Consider the following 13,965-nt stretch of genomic DNA (forward strand, 5'->3'; position numbering starts at 1 on the left):
CATTGCGGATTTGTTCTTTAGAGAAGTCGCTAGGTTGCATGGAATGCCTAGGACTATTGTTTCTGGTCGCGATGTTAAATTCTTGAGTTACTTTTGGAATACTTTATGGGCTAAACTTGGCACAAAATTGTTGTTTTCTACTACTTGTCATCCTCAAACGGATGGACAAACTGAAGTTGTCAATAGAACTTTGGGAACACTTTTGCGTGCTATTCTTAAAAAGAACTTGGATTGACATTTCTATGGACTTTATTTTGGGGTTGCCTAGGACTAAGAAGGGGAGTGATTCTATTTTTGTTGTTGTGGATAGATTCTCTAAGATGACACATTTTATAGCTTGTCATAAAACCGATGATGCTTCAAACATTGCGGATTTGTTCTTTAGAGAAGTCGCTAGGTTGCATGGAATGCCTAGGACTATTGTTTCTGGTCGCGATGTTAAATTCTTGAGTTACTTTTGGAATACTTTATGGGCTAAACTTGGCACAAAATTGTTGTTTTCTACTACTTGTCATCCTCAAACGGATGGACAAACTGAAGTTGTCAATAGAACTTTGGGAACACTTTTGCGTGCTATTCTTAAAAAGAACTTGGATTGACATTTCGATGGACTTTATTTTGGGGTTGCCGAGGACTAAGAAGGGGAGTGATTCTATTTTTGTTTTTGTGGATAGATTCTCTAAGATGACACATTTTATAGCTTGTCATAAAACCGATGATGCTTCAAACATTGCGGATTTGTTCATTAGAGAAGTCGCTAGGTTGCATGGAATGCCTAGGACTATTGTTTCTGGTCGCGATGTTAAATTCTTGAGTTACTTTTGGAATACTTTATGGGCTAAACTTGGCACAAAATTGTTGTTTTCTACTACTTGTCATCCTCAAACGGATGGACAAACTGAAGTTGTCAATAGAACTTTGGGAACACTTTTGCGTGCTATTCTTAAAAAGAACTTGGATTGACATTTCGATGGACTTTATTTTGGGGTTGCCGAGGACTAAGAAGGGGAGTGATTCTATTTTTGTTTTTGTGGATAGATTCTCTAAGATGACACATTTTATAGCTTGTCATAAAACCGATGATGCTTCAAACATTGCGGATTTGTTCTTTAGAGAAGTCGCTAGGTTGCATGGAATGCCTAGGACTATTGTTTCTGGTCGCGATGTTAAATTCTTGAGTTACTTTTGGAATACTTTATGGGCTAAACTTGGCACAAAATTGTTGTTTTCTACTACTTGTCATCCTCAAACGGATGGACAAACTGAAGTTGTCAATAGAACTTTGGGAACACTTTTGCGTGCTATTCTTAAAAAGAACTTGGATTGACATTTCGATGGACTTTATTTTGGGGTTGCCGAGGACTAAGAAGGGGAGTGATTCTATTTTTGTTTTTGTGGATAGATTCTCTAAGATGACACATTTTATAGCTTGTCATAAAACCGATGATGCTTCAAACATTGCGGATTTGTTCTTTAGAGAAGTCGCTAGGTTGCATGGAATGCCTAGGACTATTGTTTCTGGTCGCGATGTTAAATTCTTGAGTTACTTTTGGAATACTTTATGGGCTAAACTTGGCACAAAATTGTTGTTTTCTACTACTTGTCATCCTCAAACGGATGGACAAACTGAAGTTGTCAATAGAACTTTGGGAACACTTTTGCGTGCTATTCTTAAAAAGAACTTGGATTGACATTTCGATGGACTTTATTTTGGGGTTGCCGAGGACTAAGAAGGGGAGTGATTCTATTTTTGTTTTTGTGGATAGATTCTCTAAGATGACACATTTTATAGCTTGTCATAAAACCGATGATGCTTCAAACATTGCGGATTTGTTCTTTAGAGAAGTCGCTAGGTTGCATGGCATGCCTAGGACTATTGTTTCTGGTCGCGATGTTAAATTCTTGAGTTACTTTTGGAATACTTTATGGGCTAAACTTGGCACAAAATTGTTGTTTTCTACTACTTGTCATCCTCAAACGGATGGACAAACTGAAGTTGTCAATAGAACTTTGGGAACACTTTTGCGTGCTATTCTTAAAAAGAACTTGGATTGACATTTCGATGGACTTTATTTTGGGGTTGCCGAGGACTAAGAAGGGGAGTGATTCTATTTTTGTTTTTGTGGATAGATTCTCTAAGATGACACATTTTATAGCTTGTCATAAAACCGATGATGCTTCAAACATTGCGGATTTGTTCTTTAGAGAAGTCGCTAGGTTGCATGGAATGCCTAGGACTATTGTTTCTGGTCGCGATGTTAAATTCTTGAGTTACTTTTGGAATACTTTATGGGCTAAACTTGGCACAAAATTGTTGTTTTCTACTACTTGTCATCCTCAAACGGATGGACAAACTGAAGTTGTCAATAGAACTTTGGGAACACTTTTGCGTGCTATTCTTAAAAAGAACTTGGATTGACATTTCGATGGACTTTATTTTGGGGTTGCCGAGGACTAAGAAGGGGAGTGATTCTATTTTTGTTTTTGTGGATAGATTCTCTAAGATGACACATTTTATAGCTTGTCATAAAACCGATGATGCTTCAAACATTGCGGATTTGTTCTTTAGAGAAGTCGCTAGGTTGCATGGAATGCCTAGGACTATTGTTTCTGGTCGCGATGTTAAATTCTTGAGTTACTTTTGGAATACTTTATGGGCTAAACTTGGCACAAAATTGTTGTTTTCTACTACTTGTCATCCTCAAACGGATGGACAAACTGAAGTTGTCAATAGAACTTTGGGAACACTTTTGCGTGCTATTCTTAAAAAGAACTTGGATTGACATTTCGATGGACTTTATTTTGGGGTTGCCGAGGACTAAGAAGGGGAGTGATTCTATTTTTGTTTTTGTGGATAGATTCTCTAAGATGACACATTTTATAGCTTGTCATAAAACCGATGATGCTTCAAACATTGCGGATTTGTTCTTTAGAGAAGTCGCTAGGTTGCATGGAATGCCTAGGACTATTGTTTCTGGTCGCGATGTTAAATTCTTGAGTTACTTTTGGAATACTTTATGGGCTAAACTTGGCACAAAATTGTTGTTTTCTACTACTTGTCATCCTCAAACGGATGGACAAACTGAAGTTGTCAATAGAACTTTGGGAACACTTTTGCGTGCTATTCTTAAAAAGAACTTGGATTGACATTTCGATGGACTTTATTTTGGGGTTGCCGAGGACTAAGAAGGGGAGTGATTCTATTTTTGTTTTTGTGGATAGATTCTCTAAGATGACACATTTTATAGCTTGTCATAAAACCGATGATGCTTCAAACATTGCGGATTTGTTCTTTAGAGAAGTCGCTAGGTTGCATGGCATGCCTAGGACTATTGTTTCTGGTCGCGATGTTAAATTCTTGAGTTACTTTTGGAATACTTTATGGGCTAAACTTGGCACAAAATTGTTGTTTTCTACTACTTGTCATCCTCAAACGGATGGACAAACTGAAGTTGTCAATAGAACTTTGGGAACACTTTTGCGTGCTATTCTTAAAAAGAACTTGGATTGACATTTCGATGGACTTTATTTTGGGGTTGCCGAGGACTAAGAAGGGGAGTGATTCTATTTTTGTTTTTGTGGATAGATTCTCTAAGATGACACATTTTATAGCTTGTCATAAAACCGATGATGCTTCAAACATTGCGGATTTGTTCTTTAGAGAAGTCGCTAGGTTGCATGGAATGCCTAGGACTATTGTTTCTGGTCGCGATGTTAAATTCTTGAGTTACTTTTGGAATACTTTATGGGCTAAACTTGGCACAAAATTGTTGTTTTCTACTACTTGTCATCCTCAAACGGATGGACAAACTGAAGTTGTCAATAGAACTTTGGGAACACTTTTGCGTGCTATTCTTAAAAAGAACTTGGATTGACATTTCGATGGACTTTATTTTGGGGTTGCCGAGGACTAAGAAGGGGAGTGATTCTATTTTTGTTTTTGTGGATAGATTCTCTAAGATGACACATTTTATAGCTTGTCATAAAACCGATGATGCTTCAAACATTGCGGATTTGTTCTTTAGAGAAGTCGCTAGGTTGCATGGAATGCCTAGGACTATTGTTTCTGGTCGCGATGTTAAATTCTTGAGTTACTTTTGGAATACTTTATGGGCTAAACTTGGCACAAAATTGTTGTTTTCTACTACTTGTCATCCTCAAACGGATGGACAAACTGAAGTTGTCAATAGAACTTTGGGAACACTTTTGCGTGCTATTCTTAAAAAGAACTTGGATTGACATTTCGATGGACTTTATTTTGGGGTTGCCGAGGACTAAGAAGGGGAGTGATTCTATTTTTGTTTTTGTGGATAGATTCTCTAAGATGACACATTTTATAGCTTGTCATAAAACCGATGATGCTTCAAACATTGCGGATTTGTTCTTTAGAGAAGTCGCTAGGTTGCATGGAATGCCTAGGACTATTGTTTCTGGTCGCGATGTTAAATTCTTGAGTTACTTTTGGAATACTTTATGGGCTAAACTTGGCACAAAATTGTTGTTTTCTACTACTTGTCATCCTCAAACGGATGGACAAACTGAAGTTGTCAATAGAACTTTGGGAACACTTTTGCGTGCTATTCTTAAAAAGAACTTGGATTGACATTTCGATGGACTTTATTTTGGGGTTGCCGAGGACTAAGAAGGGGAGTGATTCTATTTTTGTTTTTGTGGATAGATTCTCTAAGATGACACATTTTATAGCTTGTCATAAAACCGATGATGCTTCAAACATTGCGGATTTGTTCTTTAGAGAAGTCGCTAGGTTGCATGGAATGCCTAGGACTATTGTTTCTGGTCGCGATGTTAAATTCTTGAGTTACTTTTGGAATACTTTATGGGCTAAACTTGGCACAAAATTGTTGTTTTCTACTACTTGTCATCCTCAAACGGATGGACAAACTGAAGTTGTCAATAGAACTTTGGGAACACTTTTGCGTGCTATTCTTAAAAAGAACTTGGATTGACATTTCGATGGACTTTATTTTGGGGTTGCCGAGGACTAAGAAGGGGAGTGATTCTATTTTTGTTTTTGTGGATAGATTCTCTAAGATGACACATTTTATAGCTTGTCATAAAACCGATGATGCTTCAAACATTGCGGATTTGTTCTTTAGAGAAGTCGCTAGGTTGCATGGCATGCCTAGGACTATTGTTTCTGGTCGCGATGTTAAATTCTTGAGTTACTTTTGGAATACTTTATGGGCTAAACTTGGCACAAAATTGTTGTTTTCTACTACTTGTCATCCTCAAACGGATGGACAAACTGAAGTTGTCAATAGAACTTTGGGAACACTTTTGCGTGCTATTCTTAAAAAGAACTTGGATTGACATTTCGATGGACTTTATTTTGGGGTTGCCGAGGACTAAGAAGGGGAGTGATTCTATTTTTGTTTTTGTGGATAGATTCTCTAAGATGACACATTTTATAGCTTGTCATAAAACCGATGATGCTTCAAACATTGCGGATTTGTTCTTTAGAGAAGTCGCTAGGTTGCATGGAATGCCTAGGACTATTGTTTCTGGTCGCGATGTTAAATTCTTGAGTTACTTTTGGAATACTTTATGGGCTAAACTTGGCACAAAATTGTTGTTTTCTACTACTTGTCATCCTCAAACGGATGGACAAACTGAAGTTGTCAATAGAACTTTGGGAACACTTTTGCGTGCTATTCTTAAAAAGAACTTGGATTGACATTTCGATGGACTTTATTTTGGGGTTGCCGAGGACTAAGAAGGGGAGTGATTCTATTTTTGTTTTTGTGGATAGATTCTCTAAGATGACACATTTTATAGCTTGTCATAAAACCGATGATGCTTCAAACATTGCGGATTTGTTCTTTAGAGAAGTCGCTAGGTTGCATGGAATGCCTAGGACTATTGTTTCTGGTCGCGATGTTAAATTCTTGAGTTACTTTTGGAATACTTTATGGGCTAAACTTGGCACAAAATTGTTGTTTTCTACTACTTGTCATCCTCAAACGGATGGACAAACTGAAGTTGTCAATAGAACTTTGGGAACACTTTTGCGTGCTATTCTTAAAAAGAACTTGGATTGACATTTCGATGGACTTTATTTTGGGGTTGCCGAGGACTAAGAAGGGGAGTGATTCTATTTTTGTTTTTGTGGATAGATTCTCTAAGATGACACATTTTATAGCTTGTCATAAAACCGATGATGCTTCAAACATTGCGGATTTGTTCTTTAGAGAAGTCGCTAGGTTGCATGGAATGCCTAGGACTATTGTTTCTGGTCGCGATGTTAAATTCTTGAGTTACTTTTGGAATACTTTATGGGCTAAACTTGGCACAAAATTGTTGTTTTCTACTACTTGTCATCCTCAAACGGATGGACAAACTGAAGTTGTCAATAGAACTTTGGGAACACTTTTGCGTGCTATTCTTAAAAAGAACTTGGATTGACATTTCGATGGACTTTATTTTGGGGTTGCCGAGGACTAAGAAGGGGAGTGATTCTATTTTTGTTTTTGTGGATAGATTCTCTAAGATGACACATTTTATAGCTTGTCATAAAACCGATGATGCTTCAAACATTGCGGATTTGTTCTTTAGAGAAGTCGCTAGGTTGCATGGAATGCCTAGGACTATTGTTTCTGGTCGCGATGTTAAATTCTTGAGTTACTTTTGGAATACTTTATGGGCTAAACTTGGCACAAAATTGTTGTTTTCTACTACTTGTCATCCTCAAACGGATGGACAAACTGAAGTTGTCAATAGAACTTTGGGAACACTTTTGCGTGCTATTCTTAAAAAGAACTTGGATTGACATTTCGATGGACTTTATTTTGGGGTTGCCGAGGACTAAGAAGGGGAGTGATTCTATTTTTGTTTTTGTGGATAGATTCTCTAAGATGACACATTTTATAGCTTGTCATAAAACCGATGATGCTTCAAACATTGCGGATTTGTTCTTTAGAGAAGTCGCTAGGTTGCATGGAATGCCTAGGACTATTGTTTCTGGTCGCGATGTTAAATTCTTGAGTTACTTTTGGAATACTTTATGGGCTAAACTTGGCACAAAATTGTTGTTTTCTACTACTTGTCATCCTCAAACGGATGGACAAACTGAAGTTGTCAATAGAACTTTGGGAACACTTTTGCGTGCTATTCTTAAAAAGAACTTGGATTGACATTTCGATGGACTTTATTTTGGGGTTGCCGAGGACTAAGAAGGGGAGTGATTCTATTTTTGTTTTTGTGGATAGATTCTCTAAGATGACACATTTTATAGCTTGTCATAAAACCGATGATGCTTCAAACATTGCGGATTTGTTCTTTAGAGAAGTCGCTAGGTTGCATGGAATGCCTAGGACTATTGTTTCTGGTCGCGATGTTAAATTCTTGAGTTACTTTTGGAATACTTTATGGGCTAAACTTGGCACAAAATTGTTGTTTTCTACTACTTGTCATCCTCAAACGGATGGACAAACTGAAGTTGTCAATAGAACTTTGGGAACACTTTTGCGTGCTATTCTTAAAAAGAACTTGGATTGACATTTCGATGGACTTTATTTTGGGGTTGCCGAGGACTAAGAAGGGGAGTGATTCTATTTTTGTTTTTGTGGATAGATTCTCTAAGATGACACATTTTATAGCTTGTCATAAAACCGATGATGCTTCAAACATTGCGGATTTGTTCTTTAGAGAAGTCGCTAGGTTGCATGGAATGCCTAGGACTATTGTTTCTGGTCGCGATGTTAAATTCTTGAGTTACTTTTGGAATACTTTATGGGCTAAACTTGGCACAAAATTGTTGTTTTCTACTACTTGTCATCCTCAAACGGATGGACAAACTGAAGTTGTCAATAGAACTTTGGGAACACTTTTGCGTGCTATTCTTAAAAAGAACTTGGATTGACATTTCGATGGACTTTATTTTGGGGTTGCCGAGGACTAAGAAGGGGAGTGATTCTATTTTTGTTTTTGTGGATAGATTCTCTAAGATGACACATTTTATAGCTTGTCATAAAACCGATGATGCTTCAAACATTGCGGATTTGTTCATTAGAGAAGTCGCTAGGTTGCATGGAATGCCTAGGACTATTGTTTCTGGTCGCGATGTTAAATTCTTGAGTTACTTTTGGAATACTTTATGGGCTAAACTTGGCACAAAATTGTTGTTTTCTACTACTTGTCATCCTCAAACGGATGGACAAACTGAAGTTGTCAATAGAACTTTGGGAACACTTTTGCGTGCTATTCTTAAAAAGAACTTGGATTGACATTTCGATGGACTTTATTTTGGGGTTGCCGAGGACTAAGAAGGGGAGTGATTCTATTTTTGTTTTTGTGGATAGATTCTCTAAGATGACACATTTTATAGCTTGTCATAAAACCGATGATGCTTCAAACATTGCGGATTTGTTCTTTAGAGAAGTCGCTAGGTTGCATGGAATGCCTAGGACTATTGTTTCTGGTCGCGATGTTAAATTCTTGAGTTACTTTTGGAATACTTTATGGGCTAAACTTGGCACAAAATTGTTGTTTTCTACTACTTGTCATCCTCAAACGGATGGACAAACTGAAGTTGTCAATAGAACTTTGGGAACACTTTTGCGTGCTATTCTTAAAAAGAACTTGGATTGACATTTCGATGGACTTTATTTTGGGGTTGCCGAGGACTAAGAAGGGGAGTGATTCTATTTTTGTTTTTGTGGATAGATTCTCTAAGATGACACATTTTATAGCTTGTCATAAAACCGATGATGCTTCAAACATTGCGGATTTGTTCTTTAGAGAAGTCGCTAGGTTGCATGGAATGCCTAGGACTATTGTTTCTGGTCGCGATGTTAAATTCTTGAGTTACTTTTGGAATACTTTATGGGCTAAACTTGGCACAAAATTGTTGTTTTCTACTACTTGTCATCCTCAAACGGATGGACAAACTGAAGTTGTCAATAGAACTTTGGGAACACTTTTGCGTGCTATTCTTAAAAAGAACTTGGATTGACATTTCGATGGACTTTATTTTGGGGTTGCCGAGGACTAAGAAGGGGAGTGATTCTATTTTTGTTTTTGTGGATAGATTCTCTAAGATGACACATTTTATAGCTTGTCATAAAACCGATGATGCTTCAAACATTGCGGATTTGTTCTTTAGAGAAGTCGCTAGGTTGCATGGAATGCCTAGGACTATTGTTTCTGGTCGCGATGTTAAATTCTTGAGTTACTTTTGGAATACTTTATGGGCTAAACTTGGCACAAAATTGTTGTTTTCTACTACTTGTCATCCTCAAACGGATGGACAAACTGAAGTTGTCAATAGAACTTTGGGAACACTTTTGCGTGCTATTCTTAAAAAGAACTTGGATTGACATTTCGATGGACTTTATTTTGGGGTTGCCGAGGACTAAGAAGGGGAGTGATTCTATTTTTGTTTTTGTGGATAGATTCTCTAAGATGACACATTTTATAGCTTGTCATAAAACCGATGATGCTTCAAACATTGCGGATTTGTTCTTTAGAGAAGTCGCTAGGTTGCATGGAATGCCTAGGACTATTGTTTCTGGTCGCGATGTTAAATTCTTGAGTTACTTTTGGAATACTTTATGGGCTAAACTTGGCACAAAATTGTTGTTTTCTACTACTTGTCATCCTCAAACGGATGGACAAACTGAAGTTGTCAATAGAACTTTGGGAACACTTTTGCGTGCTATTCTTAAAAAGAACTTGGATTGACATTTCGATGGACTTTATTTTGGGGTTGCCGAGGACTAAGAAGGGGAGTGATTCTATTTTTGTTTTTGTGGATAGATTCTCTAAGATGACACATTTTATAGCTTGTCATAAAACCGATGATGCTTCAAACATTGCGGATTTGTTCTTTAGAGAAGTCGCTAGGTTGCATGGAATGCCTAGGACTATTGTTTCTGGTCGCGATGTTAAATTCTTGAGTTACTTTTGGAATACTTTATGGGCTAAACTTGGCACAAAATTGTTGTTTTCTACTACTTGTCATCCTCAAACGGATGGACAAACTGAAGTTGTCAATAGAACTTTGGGAACACTTTTGCGTGCTATTCTTAAAAAGAACTTGGATTGACATTTCGATGGACTTTATTTTGGGGTTGCCGAGGACTAAGAAGGGGAGTGATTCTATTTTTGTTTTTGTGGATAGATTCTCTAAGATGACACATTTTATAGCTTGTCATAAAACCGATGATGCTTCAAACATTGCGGATTTGTTCTTTAGAGAAGTCGCTAGGTTGCATGGAATGCCTAGGACTATTGTTTCTGGTCGCGATGTTAAATTCTTGAGTTACTTTTGGAATACTTTATGGGCTAAACTTGGCACAAAATTGTTGTTTTCTACTACTTGTCATCCTCAAACGGATGGACAAACTGAAGTTGTCAATAGAACTTTGGGAACACTTTTGCGTGCTATTCTTAAAAAGAACTTGGATTGACATTTCGATGGACTTTATTTTGGGGTTGCCGAGGACTAAGAAGGGGAGTGATTCTATTTTTGTTTTTGTGGATAGATTCTCTAAGATGACACATTTTATAGCTTGTCATAAAACCGATGATGCTTCAAACATTGCGGATTTGTTCTTTAGAGAAGTCGCTAGGTTGCATGGAATGCCTAGGACTATTGTTTCTGGTCGCGATGTTAAATTCTTGAGTTACTTTTGGAATACTTTATGGGCTAAACTTGGCACAAAATTGTTGTTTTCTACTACTTGTCATCCTCAAACGGATGGACAAACTGAAGTTGTCAATAGAACTTTGGGAACACTTTTGCGTGCTATTCTTAAAAAGAACTTGGATTGACATTTCGATGGACTTTATTTTGGGGTTGCCGAGGACTAAGAAGGGGAGTGATTCTATTTTTGTTTTTGTGGATAGATTCTCTAAGATGACACATTTTATAGCTTGTCATAAAACCGATGATGCTTCAAACATTGCGGATTTGTTCTTTAGAGAAGTCGCTAGGTTGCATGGAATGCCTAGGACTATTGTTTCTGGTCGCGATGTTAAATTCTTGAGTTACTTTTGGAATACTTTATGGGCTAAACTTGGCACAAAATTGTTGTTTTCTACTACTTGTCATCCTCAAACGGATGGACAAACTGAAGTTGTCAATAGAACTTTGGGAACACTTTTGCGTGCTATTCTTAAAAAGAACTTGGATTGACATTTCGATGGACTTTATTTTGGGGTTGCCGAGGACTAAGAAGGGGAGTGATTCTATTTTTGTTTTTGTGGATAGATTCTCTAAGATGACACATTTTATAGCTTGTCATAAAACCGATGATGCTTCAAACATTGCGGATTTGTTCTTTAGAGAAGTCGCTAGGTTGCATGGAATGCCTAGGACTATTGTTTCTGGTCGCGATGTTAAATTCTTGAGTTACTTTTGGAATACTTTATGGGCTAAACTTGGCACAAAATTGTTGTTTTCTACTACTTGTCATCCTCAAACGGATGGACAAACTGAAGTTGTCAATAGAACTTTGGGAACACTTTTGCGTGCTATTCTTAAAAAGAACTTGGATTGACATTTCGATGGACTTTATTTTGGGGTTGCCGAGGACTAAGAAGGGGAGTGATTCTATTTTTGTTTTTGTGGATAGATTCTCTAAGATGACACATTTTATAGCTTGTCATAAAACCGATGATGCTTCAAACATTGCGGATTTGTTCTTTAGAGAAGTCGCTAGGTTGCATGGAATGCCTAGGACTATTGTTTCTGGTCGCGATGTTAAATTCTTGAGTTACTTTTGGAATACTTTATGGGCTAAACTTGGCACAAAATTGTTGTTTTCTACTACTTGTCATCCTCAAACGGATGGACAAACTGAAGTTGTCAATAGAACTTTGGGAACACTTTTGCGTGCTATTCTTAAAAAGAACTTGGATTGACATTTCGATGGACTTTATTTTGGGGTTGCCGAGGACTAAGAAGGGGAGTGATTCTATTTTTGTTTTTGTGGATAGATTCTCTAAGATGACACATTTTATAGCTTGTCATAAAACCGATGATGCTTCAAACATTGCGGATTTGTTCTTTAGAGAAGTCGCTAGGTTGCATGGAATGCCTAGGACTATTGTTTCTGGTCGCGATGTTAAATTCTTGAGTTACTTTTGGAATACTTTATGGGCTAAACTTGGCACAAAATTGTTGTTTTCTACTACTTGTCATCCTCAAACGGATGGACAAACTGAAGTTGTCAATAGAACTTTGGGAACACTTTTGCGTGCTATTCTTAAAAAGAACTTGGATTGACATTTCGATGGACTTTATTTTGGGGTTGCCGAGGACTAAGAAGGGGAGTGATTCTATTTTTGTTTTTGTGGATAGATTCTCTAAGATGACACATTTTATAGCTTGTCATAAAACCGATGATGCTTCAAACATTGCGGATTTGTTCTTTAGAGAAGTCGCTAGGTTGCATGGAATGCCTAGGACTATTGTTTCTGGTCGCGATGTTAAATTCTTGAGTTACTTTTGGAATACTTTATGGGCTAAACTTGGCACAAAATTGTTGTTTTCTACTACTTGTCATCCTCAAACGGATGGACAAACTGAAGTTGTCAATAGAACTTTGGGAACACTTTTGCGTGCTATTCTTAAAAAGAACTTGGATTGACATTTCGATGGACTTTATTTTGGGGTTGCCGAGGACTAAGAAGGGGAGTGATTCTATTTTTGTTTTTGTGGATAGATTCTCTAAGATGACACATTTTATAGCTTGTCATAAAACCGATGATGCTTCAAACATTGCGGATTTGTTCTTTAGAGAAGTCGCTAGGTTGCATGGAATGCCTAGGACTATTGTTTCTGGTCGCGATGTTAAATTCTTGAGTTACTTTTGGAATACTTTATGGGCTAAACTTGGCACAAAATTGTTGTTTTCTACTACTTGTCATCCTCAAACGGATGGACAAACTGAAGTTGTCAATAGAACTTTGGGAACACTTTTGCGTGCTATTCTTAAAAAGAACTTGGATTGACATTTCGATGGACTTTATTTTGGGGTTGCCGAGGACTAAGAAGGGGAGTGATTCTATTTTTGTTTTTGTGGATAGATTCTCTAAGATGACACATTTTATAGCTTGTCATAAAACCGATGATGCTTCAAACATTGCGGATTTGTTCTTTAGAGAAGTCGCTAGGTTGCATGGAATGCCTAGGACTATTGTTTCTGGTCGCGATGTTAAATTCTTGAGTTACTTTTGGAATACTTTATGGGCTAAACTTGGCACAAAATTGTTGTTTTCTACTACTTGTCATCCTCAAACGGATGGACAAACTGAAGTTGTCAATAGAACTTTGGGAACACTTTTGCGTGCTATTCTTAAAAAGAACTTGGATTGACATTTCGATGGACTTTATTTTGGGGTTGCCGAGGACTAAGAAGGGGAGTGATTCTATTTTTGTTTTTGTGGATAGATTCTCTAAGATGACACATTTTATAGCTTGTCATAAAACCGATGATGCTTCAAACATTGCGGATTTGTTCTTTAGAGAAGTCGCTAGGTTGCATGGAATGCCTAGGACTATTGTTTCTGGTCGCGATGTTAAATTCTTGAGTTACTTTTGGAATACTTTATGGGCTAAACTTGGCACAAAATTGTTGTTTTCTACTACTTGTCATCCTCAAACGGATGGACAAACTGAAGTTGTCAATAGAACTTTGGGAACACTTTTGCGTGCTATTCTTAAAAAGAACTTGGATTGACATTTCGATGGACTTTATTTTGGGGTTGCCGAGGACTAAGAAGGGGAGTGATTCTATTTTTGTTTTTGTGGATAGATTCTCTAAGATGACACATTTTATAGCTTGTCATAAAACCGATGATGCTTCAAACATTGCGGATTTGTTCTTTAGAGAAGTCGCTAGGTTGCATGGCATGCCTAGGACTATTGTTTCTGGTCGCGATGTTAAATTCTTGAGTTACTTTTGGAATACTTTATGGGCTAAACTTGGCACAAAATTGTTG

Source organism: Primulina eburnea, chromosome 3 (assembly GCF_022965805.1).
Source record: "Primulina eburnea isolate SZY01 chromosome 3, ASM2296580v1, whole genome shotgun sequence".
In the NCBI taxonomy this organism is placed as follows: domain Eukaryota; kingdom Viridiplantae; phylum Streptophyta; class Magnoliopsida; order Lamiales; family Gesneriaceae; genus Primulina; species Primulina eburnea.